This window comes from Saimiri boliviensis, chromosome 2, assembly GCF_048565385.1.
Source record: "Saimiri boliviensis isolate mSaiBol1 chromosome 2, mSaiBol1.pri, whole genome shotgun sequence".
NCBI classification, from domain to species: Eukaryota; Metazoa; Chordata; class Mammalia; order Primates; family Cebidae; genus Saimiri; species Saimiri boliviensis.
The window spans coordinates 63347218-63370817 of record NC_133450.1 but is presented as its reverse complement, the minus strand read 5'-3'; the positions used below and the strand labels follow the sequence as shown (position 1 = coordinate 63370817).

Genomic DNA, 23600 nt, shown 5'->3' with positions numbered 1-23600 from the left:
GGGAGGCTGGGCTGGTGGGGTGGAGCTGTGGGAGCTGTGGAGGTGCTGAGGAGATCGCAGGCAGTTGGGGCTTGGGGGTCTGGTGTTGAGAAGTCGTCTGTGAAGCCTGCCCCTGTCGGCGTTGGGGTCTGAGGGGCAGCCCTACCAAGGGAGGATGAGGCAGGTGCCCAGGCTGAGGGAGGGAGCTCTCTGCCAGGCCTCGGGTCCCTGCCCAGGGCTGCCTAGAGATCGCCAGCCTGTCCCTGTGCAGGTGGGGGCAGCAGCGACTCCCCCGCACAGTGCGGTACCATGAAGCCAGCCCCTCCCTCCTGCCAACACGGCCTTGGTGGAGAGGAGAGGAGTGAGGGGTACAGGGGAGGCCTGCCCTCAGCCTGGCGTCCGCAGGGCAGTGGCAGGGCCTTACTTTCTGTGTGTCGTCAGCCTTTATAGAAGAGTCTGGAAGCCACTGTGTCCTCCCCTCTCACTCTCCTGCCAGCACGGTGTCTGTGCGGCCTTGGCACGTCTCCTCTCCGTGGGGATAGGGGCTGAAGGGGCTGCCCCCAAAGCAGAAACAGGGCTGATGGTCAGAAGCTTTGAACGTGACCGCAGAACCCCCCGCCCCAACTTGACCTCAGTAATACCCAGGGGATGCCCCCACCTCAACAGGCACACGTTTGATGGAATGAACGAGCCTGCAGTGAAATGTCGGTTCCCTTCTTAGCAGAAACGGCCTTGGCCGTGGTTGTGGTCAGGCCTGTTATCTGTGTGTGAAGTGGCGGCACACATTCAGGCCACGTCCTGTGGGGTAATGGTGCCTGCACCCACCCTCTGGGACGGAGAGAGCCGCAGAGCCTGGCTCGACACACAGGCCTGGAGCCATGGGGAAGAGAAGATTCCAGTAGAGGGAGATGGGAGTGGGGCCTTTGAGCCCATCCTCGAGGGGCCGCCCTAGGGGGGTTCTTTGAGAGGATACTCCCCCATGACGGTCATTTTCCACTGACTCTGGGATCTTTATCAAAGCCGAGAACTTTTTATTCCCGTTAAGAGATGCCAAACACCATCTTACCTCCCAACTGACGTTCAACATGTGATGTCAGGGACTGATGGGAGAGCTGGAGAGGGGGTGGACAGAGGGCACCCCAACGGTAGCAGAGAAGCCTGCCCCTCCTCCAAGGTTTCCCAGAGCTAAATTGCTCTATGGGTCAAGATGTAAAGTGTGCGTCTTCACCCACCTCCATGGACCGAAGAAATAAAGGGCTTTGCATCTGAAATTCACAATCTCATGATCTCTGGCTAAGGGAACAAGCTGTCAAGAAAGAAGTCACCAGGGACCTTTTTCCCTAACCTCTGTGTTCCCAGCCTTTTTAATCTCAGTCAATGTCAGAGATTGATAATGTAAATTTCCCTAGGGATGTTGCAGTTCAAAGCAAGGACTTATCTCTCTACGCATGGCACTGATGACAGCATTTATTATCCTTGCTTTTCTCTGTTCTTGACATTTTTGACAGGGCATCCATCTAAAATATATTCAGGGATTCTTCTCACAAGGGATGTCTTCCTCATTTATCTTCACCCATCCTCCTAATCATCATCCATTCACTTATCCATTCTGTTCACCATCCATCCATCCATCTATTCATCCACTTATCCACCCATCCACCTCTCCACCCACCTACACTTCCGTCCACTCACCCACCCTTCCACCCACCCTTTCTTCCATCCACCCACCCACCAATCTACCCTTCATCCATCCACTTACCCACCCATTGACCTCCCCACCCACCCATCCATCCATCCATCCATCCATCCATCTATCTATCCATTTACTCACCCACTAACCCACCCTTCATCCACCCATCCATCCATCCAACTATCCACCTATTGACCTATCCACCCACCTACACTTCCATTCATCCACCCACCTACCCATCAACCCACCCTTCATTTATCCATCTATCCATCCACTTATCCACTCATTGGCCTATCCACCCACCCACCCTTCCATCCATCCATTCATCTATCCATCCATCCATCCATGCACCCATCCACCCACCCACCCTTCATCCATCCATTCATCTACTTATCCACCTATTGACCTATCCACCCACCCACCCTTCCATCCATCCATTCATCCATCCATCCATCCACCCATCCACCCACTCACCCACCCACCCTTCATCCATCCATTCATCTACTTATCCATCTATTGACCTGTCCACCCACCCACCCTTCTATTCATCCATTTATCTATCCATTCATCCACCCACTCACCCACCCTTTCGTCCTTCATCCATCAATCTATCCATTCACCAAACACTTGAACACCTAGGAGTTTCCAGTTTATCATAGTAAGGAAAATGATGTGATTTGGATGTTTATCTCTTCCAAATTTCATGTTGAAATGTGACCCCCAGTGTTGGAGGTAAGGCCTAGTGGGAGGTGTTAGGGTCCTGGGGCCAGATCCATCATGAATGACTTGGTGCCATCCTCACAGTTATGAGTGAGTTCTCAGTTCACAGGAGATCTGGTTGTTTAAAAGAGCCTCGCACCTCCCCAATCTTTCGCTCTTACTGCCTCTCTCACTATGTGACACACCTGCTACCCCTTCCCCTTCCACCATGATTGGAGGCTTCCTGCGGCCTCACCAGGAGTAGATGCTGGCACCATGCTTCTCATACAGCCTGCAGAACCATGAGCCAAAATAAACATCTTTTCTTTATGAATTACCCAGCCTCAGGTATTCCTTTATAGTGAGGCAAAATGGACTAACACAGAAAATAAGAGAAATATGTGCATATTTAAAGCACAGGGCACTACGTAAAAAGCTGCTGACATTCTGTTATAGTTTGGCTGTGGAGGCTGAGTAGGGGACTGGAGGTGAGTAGGGAGGACTCCCTGACAGAGGTGGCATTTGAATTGGATCTTGAAGGATGTGTTCGGTTTTAACCACTGAACTCAAGCACACGCAGAGAAGTGTATTGCAGATGGGAGAAGTGTACTGAGTGGGAAGGGACAAGTGGTGTGTGGGAGCCCTAAGAATCTGATGTGGAGGCAAGGAGAAGATTCTGTGCGTGGTGGGCCTGGAAAGGTGGTTGGGGCCCCCTTGGCTACAAGTGGACAAGTTTGACTTTTACTATGGTGGTGAGGACCACAGTTCTGTTCTTCCTCTTAGTAGCGGGGTAACCCAGGCAAGACACTGAAAGCGAACCTGCCAGAGCACCTTCTTCCTCCTGCTCTGTTAGGCAGAGTTGGCCCCTACTGCCTGCTGTTGTTGCCAGGGTTACCTGAGATGAGGATGTTCCTGTCTTTTTGGGTTGTGAGATGGGTGGGGAGGCTCTTACGTGTTTGTATGTGGTGTGAGTGTGTGTGTGTGTGTGTTGTGTGTGCTATTGATTTTCCAAAAAATACAGACTTAAAAGTTCACACACAGACACACCAAAAATAGGGACGTTTAAAGCATCAAACATTTTTTTTCTCTGAATCTGCACTTGGTCCAAGTACATGTTAACTTACGTTCTTTATTCGCTGAGTGTCATTGCTGATACACGTTCCTACGTGCTGTGTTGTGGACCTAGGTTGCCTACGTGCTGTCTTCGATGGTCTCATCATATTATGATCATCTTAATGGTCAGGGTTATTTCATGTGCCTATCTTAACTTCTTTCCAAGTCCCCTCGTTTTAAATGAAGCTCCTGAAAACTTCTGTGGGTTTAGGGTTTAGGGACCATTTTCTTGATTTCTGTCACCCTCCTGGAGCCTTTGAGTCTGGGAGTAAAGCAAAACTGCTTACTGGCCCCTGAATGTTTGCTGGGTGTAAGTTTTAGCTGAACATTTCCCAGATTTCTTGTAGCTAGTTGTGGCCACATGACTAAGTTCAGGTGAGTGAGATATAAGTGGGGAGTATAACTTGCTTGAAGGAGCCCTTAAAGTGAAAGCTTATGTCCTTCTCATCTTTCCTCTCTCCAGTTGCCTGAAATGCAGATGTGATGGCTGGAGTTGAAGCAGCCATCTTGGACTCTGAGGCGAACTTAAGCATAGAAGCTATGCAGGGCAGAAAAACAATATGTTATAGTAAGGGTCCCAAACATGTCAGACCGTCATCTCAGCTCCAGACTACTTTCCAGTTTTTTATGAGAGGAATAAATGCTATCTTGTTTATTTATTTATTTAATTTATTTTGAGATGTAGTTTTGCTCTCGTCTCCCAGGCTGGAGTGCAATGGCATGATCTCGGCTCACTGCAATCTCTGCCTCCTGGGTTCAAGCAATTCTCTTGTTCCAGCCTTCTGAGTAGCTAGGATTATAGGCGCCTGCCACCACACCCAGCTAATTTTTGTATTTTTAGTAGAGATGGGGCTTCACCATGTTGCCCAGGCTGGTCTTAAACCCCTGACCTCAGGTGATCTGCCCATCTCTGCCTCCCAAAGTGCTGGGATTACAGGTATGGGCCACTACTCCCAGCCATACTATCTTATTTTAATTTATTATTTTAGATTTTCTGTCACTTACAAGTTTAGTTCTAATGAACACAAAAGAGCTTTCTGTCTCTGTCATGTAGCACCAGAAAATATGCCTGAAATAGTCAGCTGCTTTGCAGGGCTACCTGCAATCCCATTTCCTAGTGGAGGCAAGAGAGGGAAATGGGGAGAGAGGAGAGGTAGCTGTGCTCTCGCTAAGGCTCTTGTTGCAAGGACTAGATTGCAAACATGTTTTTTTTTCATATTGAGTGTCTATGAGTTTTAGATGTCACCAGAAGCTTCAGACTGTTTATTCTGGTTTCTGTTTCTGACTCCAAATCCTTATGCTTCGACAGGGCTAGGTTTGGTGGTGAAGGCAGCCATGTGTCTTCCTTCAGCCTGAGTTCTGTGCTTTAGGTTGAGAACTCTGCTAGGTTAACGCCCCCCATGCCACTGTTGTCCAGCTACTCCTGGGAATTGGTGTCCCCACCACACCAGCACAAGAAAGGCCTGGAGACCAGGTGCGGTGGCTCATGCCTGTAATCCCAGTGCTTTGGGAGGCTGAGGTGGGAGGATTTCTTGAGGCCAGGAGTTCAAGACCAGACTGGGTAACATAGCAAGACCTCATCTCTACAAAAAAAAATTTTTTTTTTTTTTGAGACGGAGTTTCGCTCTTGTTACCCAGGCTGGAGTGCAATGGCGCGATCTCGGCTCACCGCAACCTCCGCCTCCTGGGTTCAGGCAATTCTCCTGCCTCAGCCTCCCGAGTAGCTGGGACTACAGGCACACACCACCATGCCCAGCTAATTTTTTTTTGTATTTTTAGTAGAGACGGGGTTTCACCATGTTGACCAGAATGGTCTCGATCTCTTGACCTCATGATCCACCCGCCTCGGCCTCCCAAAGTGCTGGGATTACAGGCGTGAGCCACCGCGCCCGGCCACAAAAATTTTTTAAATGAGCTGAGCATGGTGGTGTGCACTTGTAGTCACAGCTACTTGGGAGGCTGAGGCGGCGGGATCACTCGAGCCCTGGAGTTCAAGGTGATGGTGAGCTATGATCACGCCACTGCAGTTCAGCCTAGGTGACAGAGTAAGATCCTGTCTGTATCTAAAAAATGAAACCAAAAGGCCTGGGGCCCAGTCTCAACAATGCTCCATCCTTGAGATGGTGTCATTCATTCATTCACCGTCTCTTTGTTGAGATGGTCTCAGGTCTCATTGGCCATACCTTGGCACTTGACAGCTGAGTGTCAAGCTGGGTTTGTGCTGGCCACTGGGGGTCTTCAGTGGTCACTTCACGTCTTTGCTCAGTCTCGGGAAAGGTTTGTCCTGAAATGGCTGGGACTTGAACTCTGTTTTCCAGGGACGGTACAGGCCTGTTCTGAGCCTCTAAGAGCCTGCCCGGAGCTGCTCAGCAACAGCCAAAGAGCACTCCCGGGACATGAGAGGCCCCAGGAATGGCCTGGGATTTAGCTGGGTGGGCCGTCTGGAGAAGCTGTGCCAGATCCTATTGAGGTGGCCTGAAGGACAGTGAGGGTCTTGTTTCCGCCAGGCAAGGCCCCCCCAGCTCTAGCTCTGCAGCCCGCCTCAGCCTCCCAAAGTGCTGGGATCACAGGCATGAGCTACCTGCCTAGCCGGAGCGCCCTTTGCTAATTTATGCAGAGGCCCCCTGCAGGCTACTAAGGACCCACCCATAGAAGAGCCGGCAGCACACTGGGCACTCGCTCCTGATGCCTGTGGCAGCTCATTCTGTGTGTGGCCCCACTAGACTGTAAGCTCCCAGTAGCAGGGACAGGGACTCCTCCTGGCGGGGTGTGAGGGTGGCATCACCGGGTCAGCACCATGCAGGGCACAGAATGTTCCACCACGAACACTGGTGTGACGGAGAGTTGCAGGGGAAGGAAGGAGTATCTAGCGCAGGGCTTGGGAAGTGTTTGCTGAATGACTCTATGGGGGGTTCATGCCAAAGAGACAGGTAAAGAGGAATTGCCCAGGACAGAGGGCCTCTGGGAGAGGGAACGGGGCCCACTGGGAGGCCTGCCGGGGGTGGAGGGGGCTGCGAGCTGTGAACATCTGAGAAACAGGGTGGGCAGTCAAGGGAGAGGATCCAGCCACAAGAACAGGGAGGGGGGCAGCCACAGTGTGGGGCAGTTGCCAATGCCTCCAGATTCCCTTCAGCCATAGCCTCTCAGGCAGTGCCATGCCCCGGAGCCCCGCTCTGGTCTGCACGGCACTGCACCAGCCAGGATGTGATCACCTGTCTTTGTCCCAGGGACTTTCAGTCTTGTGAAGACGCAGGAGTGATATGCAGGGCTGTGGCCACAGGGTACAGGACGATCCAGTGGAGAGCGGGGGCCTCTCCGGCTGGCTGAGGGGCATCCTACTCAGACTGGGGTGGCGTCTGGGGGACCTTTTCTTGGGGTGTGAGAGCCTCACAAAGCCATGTCTGGGAGTTCTCAGGTAAACTCATGGTGGGAGTGGAGGGGCTGTTGCAGGCTCCACGTGCCTGTCATTGACAGTCTACTGGACGGACAGGAGAGGGGACCAGACAGCACAGGCTCTTGGGTCATATCCTGAGGGCAATGGAGACTATAGGCAGGAATTTTCCCCCATTTAAAAACCAGAGCTATTGGCCGGGCTCGGTGGCTCACGCCTGTAATCCCAGCACTTTGAGAGGCCGAGGCAGGTGGATCACTTGAGCTCAGGAGTTCGAGACAGCCTGGGCAACATGGTGAAACCCTGTCTCTACGAAAATTTTTTTAAAAATTAGCCAGGCCCTGGTGTGATTCTGTCTTGTGTGGCTGTTCTTTTGAGCAGTGGTTGCTTATCTCCGTCCACCTTCCCTCCCACCTAAGTGCGGCCGCCACCCAGTAGAAGATAAGATGGACATGGACATGCGCCCCCTGAGGCCCCAGAACTATCTTTTCGGTTGTGAACTAAAGACCGACAAGATTATCAGTTTAAGGTGGACAATGATGAAAACCAGCACCAGTGATCTTTAAGAACCATCAGTTTAGGAGCTGGTGCAAAGGATGAGTTGCACATTGTGAAGCAGAGGCAATGAATTACGAAGGCAGTCCAATGAAAGTAAAGTAACACTGGCAACTTTGAAAATGTCTGTACAGCCAGCGGTGTTCCTTGGGGGCTTTGAAATAACACCACCAGTGGTCTTATGATTGAAGTGTGGTTCAAGGCCCATTCATATCACAGCACTTAGTAGCTGTGGAGGAAGACGCCGAGTCAGAAGATGAAGAGGAGGAGGATGTGAAACTCTTAAGTATGTCTGGAAAGCGGTCTGCCCTTGGAGGTGGTAGCAGGGTTCCACAGAAAAAAGGACAACTTGCTCCTTCTGCTGATGATGAAGATCATGATGATGATGATTTTGGTGGTGAGGAAACTGAAGAAAAAGCACCAGTGAAGAAATGTATATGCGATACTCCAGCCAAAAATGCACAAAAGTCAAATCAGAATGGAAGACTCTAAACTAACATCAACACCAAGATCAAAAGGACAAGAATCCTTCAGAAAACAGGGGAAAACTCCGAAAACACCAAAAGGACCTAGTTCTGTAGAAGACATGAAAGCACAAAGGCAAGCAAGTATAGAAAAAGGTGGTTCTCTTCCCAAAGTGAAAGCCAAGTTCATCAGTTATGTGAAGAATTGCTTCCGGATGACTCACCAGGAAGCTGTTCAAGATTTCTGGCAGTGGAGGAAGTCTCCTTAAGAAAATAGTTCAAACAATTTTTTTTTTTTTTTTTGAGACAGAGTTCCACTGTTTTTACCCAGGCTGGAGTGCAATGGCGCGATCTCGGCTCACCGCAACCTCCGCCTCCTGGGTTCAGGCAATTCTCCTGCCTCAGCCTCCTGAGTAGCTGGGATTACAGGCACTCGCCACCATGCCCAGCTAATTTTTTTGTATTTTCAGTAGAGACGGGGTTTCACCATGTTGACCAGAATGGTCTCGATCTCTTGACCTCGTGATCCACCCGCCTCGACCTCCCAAAGTGCTGGGATTACAGGCTTGAGCCACCGCGCCCGGCCCAAACAATTTTTTTTAAATGTTCCGTCTTATTCCATTTCTGTAACAGTTGATATCTGGCTGTCCTTTTTTTAATGCAGAGTGAGAATTTTCCCTACCGTGTTTGATAAAGGTTGTCCAGGTTCCATTGCCAAGAATGGGTTGTCCAAAGTGCCTGTAGTTTTTAAAGATGGAACTCCACCCTTTGCTTGGTTTTAAGTATGTATGGAATGTTATGATAGGACATAGTAGGGGTGGTCAGACATGGAAATGGTGGGGAGACAAAAATATACATGTGAAATAAAACTCAGTATTTTAATAAAAAAAAAAATTAGCCGGGTGTGGTGGCGCAAGCGTGTAGTACCTGCTACTTGGGAGGCTGAGGCAGGAGGATCACTTGAGCCTGGGAGGCAGAGGTTGCAGTGAGTCAAGATGGCACCACTGCACTCCAGCCTGGGCAACAGAATGAGACCCTGTCTCAAAAAAATAAACAAACAGATTAATAAATAAACATGGAGCCATGTCTCCGAGTGCTGGGGCTACCGTAACAAAGTGCTACTGTAACAAACTAGGTGGCTTAAAACAATGGAAACTGATTTTCTCAGAGCCTTGGAGGCCAGAAGTCTAAAGTCAAGGCATGGCCATTCTCCCTCCAAAGGCCTTCGGGAAGGATCCTTCAAGCTTCCGGTGGCCCAGGCAATCCCTCGGGTCCCTTGGGTCATGCCTGTACCTCTCCACTCTCGGCCTCCATTGTAACCTGACTGTGTTCTCTCTGTGTCTGTCTGTATTTCTCCCTTTCTTTTCTTTTCTTTTCTTCTTCTTCTTTTTTTTTTTTTTTTTTGAGATGGAGTCTCACTCAGTCACCCAGGCTAGAGTCCAGTGGCGTGATCTCAGCTCACTGCAACCTCCTCCTCCTCCTGGGTTCAAGCAATCCTCCTGCCTCAGTCCCCTGAGTAGCTGGGACTACAGGTGCCCGCCACCATACCCAGCTAATTTTTGTATTTTTAGTTGAGACAGGGTTTCACCTTGTTGATTAGGCTGGTCTCGAACTCCTTACCTCAGGTGATCCACGCTCTTCGTCCTCCCAAAGTGCTGGGATTACAGGCATAAGCCACCGCGCCTAGCCCTCTCTTCCCTTCTTATAAGGACATCAGCCATTTCGGATTCAGGGCCCAGCTTACTCCAGTAGGACCTCATCTTAACATTACATCTGCAACAAACCTGTTTCCAAATAAAGTCACTTTCTGAGGTGCTATAGGACTGTATCTTTTGGGGGGATATGATGGAAGCTGTAACAAACTATAATTTACACGGAATGAAATTCACCCTCTTCAGTGTGCATTTCTGCACGTTTGGACAAACAGCCATGCAACTGCCACTGCAATCAAGACAGAGAATTCCGTCACCCTCCAACAGCCCTCGTACCCTTTTGTAGTCAGTGCCTCTTGTGCCCCAGACCCTGGCAGTCATCTGTTTCTGCTCCATCCCTGAGTTCTGCCATCTCGAGAATGTCCTCTGAATGAAGTCACAGCATGTCACCTCGTGCCTCCATTCAGCCGCCTGCATGTGTGGTCTGCTTGTGTTGTCGTGTGACTTGGGAGTCCGTTCCTCTTTGTCGCTGAGAATATTTCATCATGTGGATCTACCAGTGTGTTTATCCCTTCCCTGCTGAAGCCTATTTGGGTTGTTTCCAGTTTGGGGCGATGACAAATACAGGCACTAACAAATGTTTGCATAGAGATTCTTTCGTAGTGGGGCCGCGCGGGCAGGCTTGCGTGTGGGCTGCTGTGTGAGGAAGGATGTGGGGCAGCTCAGGGAGGGGCGGGGGAAAGGGGAGAGTGGGGGGATCCAGGGCAGGGCTGGTGCCTGGACTAGGGCCTCAGCGTCAGGGAGGGGAGAGGTGGCTCGAGGACAGGAGGGCTCACTGAAGTGTGTTGGGAGGCTGAGTGGCTGGAGCCTGGCGGGAGATGGGTGTGCGTTGTTGGGAACGAGAAGGCCGCTTTTCTTCCCTCCCACCGCCTCCCACCCAGGGCTGAGTGTAGCTATCTGGACATGTGGAGGTCAAGCAGTAGAACAGTACCGTGTGGTGGTCAGGGCTGTGAGCCCTGGAGCAAACCTCTGGGATTCACGTTCCACTCCCTGCCTCAGTTTCCTTATCTGTAAAATGACAACTCCTAATTCAGACTTGCTGTGTATTGTTACATGAGTGGATGTATGTAAGGACCTGAAACAGAGTCAGGAGCATAGTAGGTGCTGTTTCCATGGTCTTCTGAAGGGTCCTGATTCCACACTGTCTTGTCCACTCTGCTCACAGTTGGCAGTAGTGCCTCCTGTGGCTCCGTGGGGGTGTGGATGGCATTCTCATCTGGGAAGTGGGGGCAGGTCCCCTGACCCAGGTCTGCCCTGGCTGACTGTGGGACTTCTCGGATGATTGCTTGGTCCATTCACACAGTGTGGAAGTGCAGATCGTACTGTGCCAGGCGGCATGTGAGCAGTGTGTGGCACAGCAGCCCGCACACAGTAGGCACTTCGCAGAAGACACAAAGACATGATGGAGGGAGGCCTCGGTGACTGGTTCATGGGACACACTCCAGTTTGGGGTCTGGCAGATGCTCCCCATGGTACTGCCACACATAGCCCCTTTTCCTCCCAAATCTGTCCTCTGTCACTGATGGAAGCTGATGAAGGTGGTGGCCTGTCAGCCTCTGAGCTACATGGCCCATGGCTGGCACTGGCCTGGGCTCCAAGGGAAGAGGCATCGTGGGTCCCAGTTCAAATGCCACAGCAGCCCTCAGAATCCAGGCCAGCTGATAGAGACCCAACCCCCACCCCAGGTAGGGTTCATGTCCAGGTTGGTTATGATTGATACCAGCCTAACAAAGGGATGCTTACAGTCAATTCTCATTGTTCACAGATTCTGTATTTGCAAATCAGCCTACTTGCTACAATGCATTCATGAGCCCCAGATCAACCCTTTTGAAGCCCTTTGAGGACATAGGCGCAGAGCAATGAAATATTCAAGTTGTCCAACGGGCACATTCCCAGCTGAAGTTGAACAGGGTGATGCTCTGTTTTCTTTCAGCTCCCATGCTGCAAACAAGTGTCCTTGTTGAGGTCTATTTTGTGTAATGTTTTCGTGCTTTTTTAAGTGGTTTCACTTTTTAGGCCCCAAAGCATAGTGTTCAACAGCTGTCTTGTGTCCCTAAGTGTAAGGAGGCTGTGCTGTGTCTTACAGAGAAAATACATGTGTTCAATCAGCTTTACTCAGGCGTGAGTTAGTCCTGTTGCTATGAGTTCAATGTCAATGAATCAAGATTATATATTCAATATAGTGTCCTTCAACAGAGACACACATTAAAACAAGGTTATGTATTGAATGGCTGATGAAAATGTTGTAACCAGAGGCTTGCAGGAACCTAGCCTTCTATTTCCCCTAGGAGCAATGATTCAGTATTTGCTAACTCAATGTTCATGGTGACTTTATAGAACAAAACCACCATGAATAATGAAAATCAACTGTATCTACCTCATGTGGATAAATCTGCCCCTAATCTCTCCCCTGCACTGTGCACACTTCTACTATCAGCCGCTCATGCCTCTGGGTTAAGAAGTGCCCAGTTTTAGCTATGGTCTTTCTTGAAAATGCACAAGTCCTTGGGATATGCACTGTCCCTCCAGTCTTGGAGCCTTGGTCCCTTCTCATCTCCAGTGACATTCAAGTGTTGGAAAAGACAGTTTCCAAGGAAGGTAGTGGTCAATGCTAATATTTTATTTCCTGTGATTCTAACAGAAAGACTCTTGTAGGGAGTAGTATCAATCAAGGCAAATAAAAAGCAGGGATTTTTGAGTTTCACAGAGTTGACACTAATAATCACAGCGATTATGTCTTGAGCATTTACTCAGGGTCAAGATTTTTATCAGTTAATGGTCATAGCCCCCTGAGGCTGGAACTACAATGCCCAATTTACAGGTGAGGAAACTGAGGCACAGCAAGTGACTTGATCAAAGCTCTTAGTAATAGCAGAGCTGTGGCCACTTGCCAGTTGGTTCAGCCCCCTGAATCTGGGTTTCTCTGAGTCCATAATCTCTGCCCCAGCTCCTGAACTCCCTGCAGCTCTGTGCTTTAGCTGAGGTTCTCGGTCCCTTATTGCCTTTTCGACATCCAAGTGTGCCTGGAAGGGATACTGCTGGAACCACCACAGCCTTCCAAGCCCCACTGAGGGGATGACCTCCCCATCCTCTACCCAAGTTGGTCCTATGCAGACAACCCAGGTGAAGAACGTGGGAGGTGCAGAACGGTACACCTGGCCTCACCCACCGGTCTCTCTCTTGTCATCTGCTGGCAAAGTCCCACCCTGTAGTTGCTGTCCTCGGAGTCTTTGGGGGTCACTGTAACCTGGGCGGGATGGGGGTGCCTGTCGTGCCTCGGGACTCCCCCTTGTAGCATCTTACCTCCTCATTGCCTCCCTGTTGTCCCCAAAGTTAATTCACCAGTGTCTTCATCAGCTTGGGCTACAAACAGTGGGAATCGGGTGCGGTGCAAACCGTGGGAACTTATTTCTTGGGGTTCTGGAGGCTGGGAAGTCCAAGATGAAAGCAGCAGCAGATTCTGTGTGTGGCAAGGCCCAGACACCAAACCGCGTCATGTGTGTGTCCCCCCAAAATGTATATGGTGAAATCGTGTCCTCTCAGGAGACACCAACACTCTGTCTATGACAGCCAGTGTCCTCAGCTTCCTCTAACCTCCCACTCTTGAAAACTCACCCACAGTGACTTCATGCCTTCGCTCAAGGCACTTTACATGCTTTCTAATCCGATGGGGGCAGGTGGACATATATGTTAACAGGGAACAAAACCCTGGTGGTGCAATTTCCAGCCAGGGGTGCCAAGTCCATTTGGCTTTGCAAGGGCGCCTGGGCCTGGCAGACGGCCCCTGTCAAGAAGCGTCAGGACTGCAGTCGGCCTGGGGTAGGCACATGACACGTTTATTCCCCAGCAGAGGAAATGTGGTCACAGCAACTATTAGGTGGGTTGCAGGGTGACTCAGTGTCACCAGGGGGTGGAAGGAATGTGATGCTGATGTAGTTTCCTGCAAGGGGCGGGTCGGGGCTGCTCTCCTTGGCTGCACCCTCACGACACTGACAGTGCCCCTGGGAGGGCAGCTGTGGAGAACCAGCAGTGTGTTCTGACCTCCCCGCAGTGCAGAAATGCTAGTGCACTCTGCCAAAGCACATTTCCTGCCCTCCTAGTTATTTTAAACCCCTCCCCCTAGTAAGCCCTTGACGTAAGTGGAGGCAAGCCTCCCTTCTGTTATCTTTTTTTTTTTTTTGAAACTGAGTCTCACTCTGTCACCCAGGCTGTAGAGTATAGTGGCGCGATCTCGGCTCACTGCAATCTCCGCCTCCCAGATTCAAGTGATTCTCCTGCCTCAGCCTCCTGAGTAGCTGGGACTACAGGCGCATGCCACCATGCCTGGCTGATTTTTAGTAGAGATAGGGTTTCATCATGTTGGCCAGGCTGTTCTTGAACTCTTGCCCTCAAGTGATCCACCCGCCTTGGCCTCCCAAAGTGCTGGGATTACAGGCATGACTCTCTTCTTTTATCTTACTGCTAAGAGAATCTAGGCTCACTGAGGGAGAGAGACTTGCTTAAGGTCATACAGCAAGCGAACGGCAACAGGCCAGAATAGACCCCAGCTGCCTTTCCAGCATACAGTGGTTTCCGCACCACCCAGAGCTGCCCGGGATGAGTACTGTCCACAGCCACTGTTAACTGACCCACTGTTAAGCGCCAGAGGCCTTAGTTCTTCTGGTCTTCACAACTAATCCTATCGGGTCGTCTCATTTTAGACACTGGCCAGCCTCAGAGCGGAAGGCAGGCAGGGCACCCAGGCTCCTTGTCCTCCCTTCTGGGGGAGGTTGTGTCTACCATGGTGTAACTCTTCCCCACTCCCTCTCCCTCCTCAGCCTCAGCAGGGGAGGGGGAGGCTGCAATCTCCTCCTCATGTCCACCACTCAGCTCCAGATGTTGAGGAACCGCTGAGTAAGCAGCAGGCAGGACAGAGGCAGGGGTCACAGGGCCACGGTGGGATGTGTGGGCAGCCACGTGTTGCAGGTGCTCCCAGAGGAGGGGTGGTCTCCCCAGAGCTGTCTGAGCCTCCAGCCCTCTTGCTCATTTTCCCAGCCTGGTCCATTCCTGGGTGGGAGAAGGCAGCAGAAGGAAGGTGGGCATGGGAGCTGAGAGGCTCTTGAAGGCCAGGGAGCTTTGGAGGGGACGAGACCCAGGAGGCTCATCTCAGGCAAAGACCAGGCCCGGGAAGTGGCCTTGAAATGTACCAGCCTCCCGTGGCAGCTCCCTGGAGGAGGGGCTGGTAAACACTGCAAGAGATAGCATAGGACTGATTTGTGTTCCCGAAGAACTTTCCAAACAGGGTGGTGGCTAAAGGTAATAATACTTGAATGCGTCTAGTTCTTCTCTTTATTTCCTTTTTCCTTCTGTTTGAAGACAAATCCCACAAATAATACATGAATTCACGTATACACTGAAAAGATGTAAACTTTAGAAAAGTCTAGATCTGCGTTGTCCAGTGTGATAGCCCCTAGCCACATATAGCTATTTTACAGTTTAAATTCATTAAAATGCAGCAGTAGCCTAACTATTATGGAAAACAGTGTACGGATTCCTTAAAGAACTAAAAGCAGATCTACCACTTGATCCAGCAATCCCACTACTGGGTATGCACCCAGAGGGAAAGAAGTCGTATGAAAAAGATATTATAGCAACACAATTCACAATTGCAAAAGTATGGAGTCAGCCCACATGTCCATCAGTCAACAAGTGGATAAAGAAATTGTGGTCTATATGTACGATGGAATACTACTCAGCTCTAAAAAGGAGTGAATTAATAGCATTCGCAGCAACCTGGATGGGATTGGAGACTATGATTCTAAGTGAAGTAACATCGTATGTTCTCACTCCTAAGTGGGAGCTAAGCTATGAGGATGCAAAGGCATAAGAATAATACACTGGACTTTGATGACTTGGGGGAAAGGGTGAGAGGGGGTCAGGGGAAAAGACTACAAATTGGGTACAGTGTATACTGCTCAGCTGATGGGTGCACCAGAATCTCAGAAATCACCACTAAAGAACTTAGGTAACCAAATGCTACCTGTTCCCCAAAAAACCTATGGAAATCAACAAATGCTTTTTTAAATGTGGCAATAGCCTCATTTCAAGGGCTTAATAACCACATATGGCTTGTGGTGACCATACTGGATGGTACAGGCAAAGAAAATTTCCAGCAATGACAAAATTTTGTTGGACAGCACTGGCTAGACCAGAAACTAGGAAACACTACCAGCCAAAATATCGTGTTTGGAATCAGTTTGGTTCCTTTGGGCTTGTTTTCTATATGTTTACGTATGTGTGTGGCTATCCATAGAGATAGACTTCTTGAGTTTATAAAATCTCTCCACATAATGATTGTATCTGATCTGCCTAGCAGCTGGGTGCCCTGCCTGCCTTCCGCTCTGAGGCTGGCCAGTGTCTATGGGTAAGAGAATAATGTTCCCCATCATATCCTTTGAGTCATATGTCTTTTTTTTTTTTTTTTTTTTTTTTTTTACAGCTAAGGAAACATAGGCTCATAGAGTGGCTGAGTAACTGAGGCTGGATGTGGTGGCTCACACCTGTAATCCTAGCACTTTGGAAGGTTGAGGTGGGAGGATTACTTGAGGTCAGGAGTTCGAAAACAGCCTGGCCTTTATGGTGAAACCCCATCTCTACTAAAAATACAAAAATTGGCTGGATATGGTGGCAGATGCCTGTAATCCCAGCTGCTTGGGAGGCTGAGGCAGGAGAATCACTTGAACTGGGAGGCAGAAGTTGCAGTGAGCTGAGATTATGCCACTACACTCCAGCCTGGGCAACAGAGTGAAACTCCATCTCAAAAAAAAAAAAAAAAAAGTAAACGGACAAGTGAGGAGAGGTTGCAATGGGTTTGTTCCTTCGGGACAGAGAGATTCTTCCCCTGGGTTTGTCCAGAGCAGCCAAAGGGCAGCCAGGCAGCACGGCTCTTCCCAAATTCCTACACCTTCCACCATCTTGTATGTGAAAGAGAGGCTCTAACAAGCACATTGATCTGGGAAGGCTCATGCACCGGTGTCTATTCTCCCATTTTTATTGTTTCCCCTAAAGTCTTCACCTGTTATTTTCTGATTGTCATCATAATACACATTTACTGTAAAAATGTGGAGTGTCCAGAAAGTGCAAAGAAGGAGAAAGAAATCACTTTATCTCAGGATTAACCGCCACAGTTGGGCCAGTTTCCACTCCCACCTACAGAACAGGAGAGCTCCGGGACTGCCGCATCCTCCCCAGGCCTTGGAAGTGTCAGCCTCTGTTGTGACACCCATGGAGACGGGCCCTTGCTGTCCAGTTTATGATATCCTGATCCTCTTGCTGTTGAGAATCTTTTCATATGCTTGTGGCCATGTGGAAATCCTCCGTAAGAAGCGCCAGGTCAAGCCTCTTGCCCATTTCCCTATTTATTATCTTTTCCCTGTTGGTGTGGGCAGTGTGGTTATGAGCCCTTTGTTGGTTGTGTGTGTAAAAATATCTTCTCTCACTCAGGGCTTGTGCTTTCATTCTTGTTTTGTTTTTCTTTTTTCTTTGTTTTGAGACAGGGTCTTGCTCTGTTGCCCAGGCTGGAGTGCAGTGGCATGATCTTGGCTCACTGCAGCCTCTGCCTCCCGGGTGAGCTTTCGTTCTCCTTATGATGTCTTGATGAGCAGGAAGTCTTTGTTTTACTGCATTCAGTTTCATCAGTCCTTTCTTTTAAGATTGGCAGATGTGTGTGTGTGTGTGCAGGCATGTGCATGCTGTTTCAGAAGTCTCTCTATCATCAGATTATGAAGACATTCTTTACTTTCTTCTACAAGCTTTTTTGTTTTACCTTCCACCTTTAGGTTAGGACACAGTCTACCTGGAACTGATTTTTTTGTTTGTTTTTTGAGATGGAGTCTCGCTTTGTTGCCCAGGCTGGAGTGCAGTGGTGCAATCTCGGCTCACTGCAACCTCTGCCTCCCGGGTTCAAGCAATTCTCCTGCCTTCAGCCTCCTGAGTAGCTGGGATTACAAGTGTGCCCCACCACACCTGTCTAATGTTTTTTTTTTTTTTTTTTTTTTTTTTGTATTTTTAGTAGAGATGAGGTTTCACTATGTTGGTCAGGCCAGAACTGATTTTTCAGTTGTGAAGAAGGGATCAGGCATCATTGTTCCCTCAGATGGATACCCAGTTGTTCAACACCCTCAGTGTGCTACTATTTCGGCCGTGCATTAATCAAGTGACTGTATATGTGCAGCTCTATTTCTGGACTTTTCTGTTACAGTGATCTGTGTGTCTGTCCCTGTACTAATACACTATTTTAATCACTTCAGCTTTATCATAAGTCTTGATACCCTGCAGAACAACTTCTACCCCCTCTTCAAGTGTGGCCTGGATCTTCTCAGCCCCTTTCATCTCTCTCTGCCTTTTCCTTTCTTTTCTCTCTCTCTCTTTTTTTTTTGGAGATGGAGTCTGACTCTTGTCACCCAGGTTGGCATGCAGTGGCATGATCTCAGCTCACTGCAACCTCCATCTCCCAGGTTTAAGTGATTCTTTTTCTCAGCCTACCGAGTAGCTGGGATTACAGGCACACGCCACCATGCCCAGCCAATTTTTGTATTTTCAGTAGACACAGGGTTTTGCCATGTTGGCCAGGTCGGTCTCGAACTCCTAACCTCAGGTGATCTGCCCGCCTCGGCCTCCCACAGTGCCAGGATTAACAGGTGTGAGCCACCATGCCCAGCCTCTCTCTGCTTTTTTATAGAACACCTTTGGTATTACCATTGGGATCGCACTGATTCTGCACACCTGTTTGTGTAGAATTGATGCCTTCCCAATATTGTCTTCCACTCCATGGACAAAATCTGTCCTTCTGTCCCTCCTTCTCCTATTGTGTGTCTATGATGTTTAATGTTTATATCATAAGCAGGTATCAGTAGAAATTTGGCAGTGATTAGAAACATAGACTATTGACTCAAGAAACTGCCAGGGTTCATATCCCCACTCTGCCACTGGCTAATTCTGTAGCCTTAGTGAGTTACCTTCTTTATGTCTTGGTTTCTTCCTCTCTAAAATGGGAATGACAACCAGCGTAATCTTATAGCATTCTTTTAAAGAATTAACTTGGTTAATACATGTTAACCAGCCACAGCAATGCATGGTGCACAGTAAATAGGAAACCCTGGAAACGTAATTTATTTCTGTATAGGTAATATGCTTATAGAATTTAAAACAAAAATATATAAAGAAAAAGATGTACAGGGAAGACATCTTCCCGCCTTGGTCCCTTCATGTCCCTGTTTCTACCCCTTCCTGACTGTTAGTGTCCTGTATCTTCTTCCAGAGTTTCTTTATGCAAATACAAATAATTATTTTTTTTCCAGCAAGGGAGCACAGTATACATACTGTTCTATGTGTATGTAAGTGGGTAATATTTCCTTAACCATTTAGTGGTTGGGTTGTTTCATATGGTACTGATATCTCCTGTTACTTCCTACATTGCTTTTGTCCTTCAACCACACACCCACCCTAGGAATCTTTCCACATCAGTACACAGAAAGTACTCTTGTGATTCTTCTTACAGTTGTGGAGTATTCTATTAATTTCCCTGGTCCCTTATGGATGGATGCACATTTAGATTGTTTCCAGTCTTTTCTCCATGACAGACAACGCTCCCCTGAATCCAGTGAGTACTTTCGTCTATGTGTCCTTTTGCATGTGTGCAGCCATACATATGAGTTCCCACAATTGCTAGGTCAAGGGGCCCATGTGTTTGCAATTGTGATAGAAGTTACTGAACAGCCCTCAATGAAGACTGCACTAATTTGTGCTTCCACTAGCTATAAGTAAGTGCCTTAAGGGACTATTTTTGATGGCTATATATTATTCCAGTATTTATATGAGGTTGAACATCTCAAATTGCTTTCTTTCTAGGTCAAAAACAGTTGGATGTTGCCAGTTTCATATGGTACTAATATTCCTTAACCACTCCACTGTTGAACACTCTTTCTTGAGCCCTTATTCTGTGTTGGGCTTGGGCACACAGTGGTAGATAGGCCAGACACTGGAACAAAAGCTTGAGTCTAGGGGGAGACCAGCACGTTACAGGCAGTATCGTTTGACTGCTTCCGGTTTTCCACAACGGCAAGTCACGTGACAGTGAACATCTTTGTCCATTAAGCTTCATTTGCATTTTAAAAGTATCTCTTTGAGATCTAGAAGTGAAATGGCCCACACGGTGCAGTCTTAGCTAGAAAAAGAGCACAGAGTTCTCTAAATATGCCTGTACCCGTGTACCCAGCTCAGTACCACATATGAATACTCTTAAGGGAAACTTTATTTTTCAAAGTTTCAAGTTGTGTTAATTATTTTTTGAGTAGGTGATAGAGTCACATGGTTCAAATTCCAAGGGTACAAAAGGGTGTACACCCTGTCCCCCGGCCTCCCAGGCCATCTCCGGGGGCGCCACCTGATCACTTTCAGGTCTGTCCTTGCAGAGATGGCCTCAGCTTGTCCTAATATACGTGACAGGTGTGCTCAGGGCCTGCCTGTTGCCCTTGGTGACCTGGTTCTTGTGTATTTGCTGCCTCCAGCTTCATTCCCAGCCAGGTCATTGGCCCCTAAATCCTGTCTTCTCCAGTAACTATCTCCATGTTCAGTGAAGTTTCTGGGGATCTTGGGGTAGGGGGACGTCAGCTGCACTTTCATATGGCTATTATTGTAATTGTTATTACGTTATGCCCAGAATAGGGTCTGAGTCGATAGCAGGTGCTGAATAAATAACTTATTGGGAGAATGGATGGTTGTCGCTAACATCGCTGAATCTTTGCAGTACTCCAGGCACTGTCCTGAACTCTTTGTAGCAAACCCATAAGGTATTAATGCTTATATTTCCTATTTTAAATATAAGCAAATTGAGGCAAACAGAGGCTGAGTCACTTGTGAAGGCCACCAAGCTGGGATTCTAACCCCGGCTGCCTGGTTCTCAAGTCCATGCTTCCACTAGACCGCATAGCCCTGGTTGATGACTGAAGGCTGAATTGCATGCAGCACCAGGGACAGGATTGGTGCCGTCATCTGGGTCCTGGTGGGAGTGGACACACCTGCTCAGAACAGGTGGCGGGGTCAGCAGGACAGGCGGGCTGAGTCAGCTTAGGCCTTTCCCTATCTGGATGACCCAGACAGGGAAAGTGGCTAGGACCTTCGAGCCAGAGAAGATTCCAGAGGGAGGGAGGGTGGAGGAACTGGAAGTTCAGGTTCCTAGGAGGCTGCAGGTGTCCAGGGTTCGCAAAAGCAGAGCCCAAGAAGACAGAGCAGCTGGGAGGAGAGGCTCAGCAGAGCAAAGCCATGAGCCATCAACCACAGTGGCTGAGAAGGGGCCCCGAGTGGGCCTGGTGTGGCGGGAGCCACCATCAGAAGGGCCTCACGCTGAAGCTGGCTGCCTCCGCTGGCTCCACCAGGGCTCCACACGTTGGGGTCAGTGTAGGCAGGTGGAGCCCAGTGGAGACAGCAGGGCACCTGGCTGGAGTCAGGAAGGCAAGGCTGGTCGCGGGAGAGTGCTGGACACATACTGAGTGACAGAAAGCCTGCAGCGCACACAGATGTGGAAAGCTTGAAGGCCTTTGACCCGTCAGACCCCTTGATATGGGCTGTGACGTGTGAGCTGAGGCAATCTGGCCTGCTCTCAGCACTTCCAAGGTCCTGAAGACCTGCCTAAACTGACTTTCCCTGTTAGAGGCTGTGGGCAGGGGCCCACAGAACCCGTCCCCTGTTCCTGGGGCTGACCCACCGAGGGGCCTTAGGCTGCACTCTATTCCCCGCCTCCTAATGGAAGGTCTTTTGGTTTCCTGAGGGAGGAGAAACCCAGGGAACTTTCTCACAGGATTTTCCAGATACTGTTCTTGGAGCCACAAGCATCTATGGAAACCTGCCAGGGCCCTGTACGGTGATTTAGCCCCTGGAAGTAGGCTGAAGGCGTGTGTTGAGTGTTTGTGCTTTGTGCATGTCTGAGAGATCCTGGTTCTGAAACTGCTCCTTCTCTTCCATCCCCACGGGACCTCCATGGTCAGCCTGGAACTGTGTTTTTGTTTCTGTGTGCACCAAAGCCTGGGCCAGAGGTGGAATGAGGAAGCAGCTGTGGCTTAGCTTCACACACATCTAGGAAGAAGGATCTGGCAGACCCGAAGCCATGGAGAAGCTGGCCTGGCCACCTGCCTTCTCCTAGGCTGTCCACTGGGGTTGAGTTACAGAGTTGTGGAATTCATGATGCTGGAAGGAACCTTAGTCCTTGGTCTGATCCGTGCTCAAGAAATACATAGCACAGCTGCTGCTGCTCCCAGGCAGAGCCCATCACCAGTAGATCCCTGCATTCTCTCAGCTGAGCCCTCAGCATAACAGTCTAGGCAGCTGTTGTCAGTCAACTGGGGTTCACGTTGGGAGTTCAACCTACTTGGCATCCCAGATCTGGATCAACCTACTATTTGTATTGAAGAGGCTGCTGAACCTGGAGAAGGAAAGTGAATTGCCCAAAGTCACATAGTAAATAACAGAACCAGACGATGCCATTTCCTTTATATCACACCCATTCTTCTGATGGTTTTACAGCATTGCCATGTTACCAACCATCTCATAAACCCTTGTTATCTCCACTCATCTCCACAATGGGATTCCACCCTCCAAATTCAAATTAATTTCCCAAAAGCATTGTGGAGCTACAGAAAAACTGATGTTAGATCATGTTAATACAAGTAGAGTATCTAGACTGAGAGAGGTGATGGTCACACTCCTTTCTGTGCTGCTCAGGGCATACCTGAGTATTGTTTCTATTTGGGGACTCCACATTTCAGAGGTACAAAGAAAGAAGGATACTCGTTATACTCAAAAGGGTAAAAGCAGTATGATAAGGAGACACAGAACCACTCCATATTTTATGGTCATTAGATTTTTGACAAGGCTGCCAAAACAATTCAATGGAGAAAGAATCATCTTTCAACAAATTGTGCTGGAACAATGTGGGATATCCAGACGCAAAAAGTCAGACCCTACCTCACACCATGTATAAAAACTAACTCAAAATGGGGCAAAGATCTAAATCTAAGAGTTGAAATGATAGAACTTTTAGAAGAAAACAGAGATAAATTTTCATGATCTGAGACTAGGTCATGGTCTCTTGGGTATCACCAAAACCACAAACAACAAAAGAAAAACTAGACAAATTGGACTTCTTAGGTTAAATCCTTGGTGTTTCAAAGGACACTGTCAATAAAGTGGAAATGCAATCCATAGAATGGCAGGAAATATTTGCAAATCATATATCTGATAAGGGACTTATATCAAGAATATATTAAAAATTTACAACTCAGTAATAGAAGACCCAATTCAAAAATAGGTAAAGGATCTGAATAAACATTTCTCCAGAGAAGATATACAAATGGCCAATAATGGGCCAGGCATGGTAGCTCATGCCTGTAATCCCAATACTTTGGAAAGCTGAGGCAGGAGGATTGCTTGAGTCTAGGAGTTCGAGACCAGCCTGGGCAACATAGACCCTGTCTATACAAAAAATAAAAAATTAGCCAGGTGTGGTGACACACCTGTGGTCCCAGCTACTTGGGAGGCTGAGGTCGGTGTAGGTGGGAGGATCACTTGAGCCTAGAGATCAAGGTTGCAGTGAGCCATGATCACACCACTATACTTCAGCCTAGGTGACAGAGCGAGACCCCATCTCAAAAAAAAAAAAAAAAGCTAAAAATGAACAGACGCTCAACATCAGTAGCCACCATAGAATTGCAAATCAAAACACAATGAGACACATAGGTTGACCGTAGTCAAAAAGACAGTAACAAGTGTTGGAAAAGTGATGGAGAAATTAGAACCCTCATATGCTACTGATGGGAATGTAAAATGGCATCGCCACTTTGGAAGACAATCTGGTAGCTCCTCAAAATACTAAACACAGAATTACCGTATAATCCAGCAGTTCCACACCCAGATATATACCCAAGGGAACTGCAAACATACGTTCCATACAAAAATTTGCACAT

General features: G+C 48.6%; 1 protein-coding gene and 1 pseudogene across 2 annotated transcripts in view; both read left to right on the top strand.

Annotated features, from left to right (window-relative positions):
• The window catches only part of RIN3 (Ras and Rab interactor 3), a 184338-nt gene that overhangs the window by 5772 nt on the left and 154966 nt on the right, over window positions 1-23600 (top strand). The window lies entirely within an intron of this gene.
• On the top strand, window positions 2241-10246 carry LOC141583580 (nucleophosmin pseudogene; annotated as a pseudogene).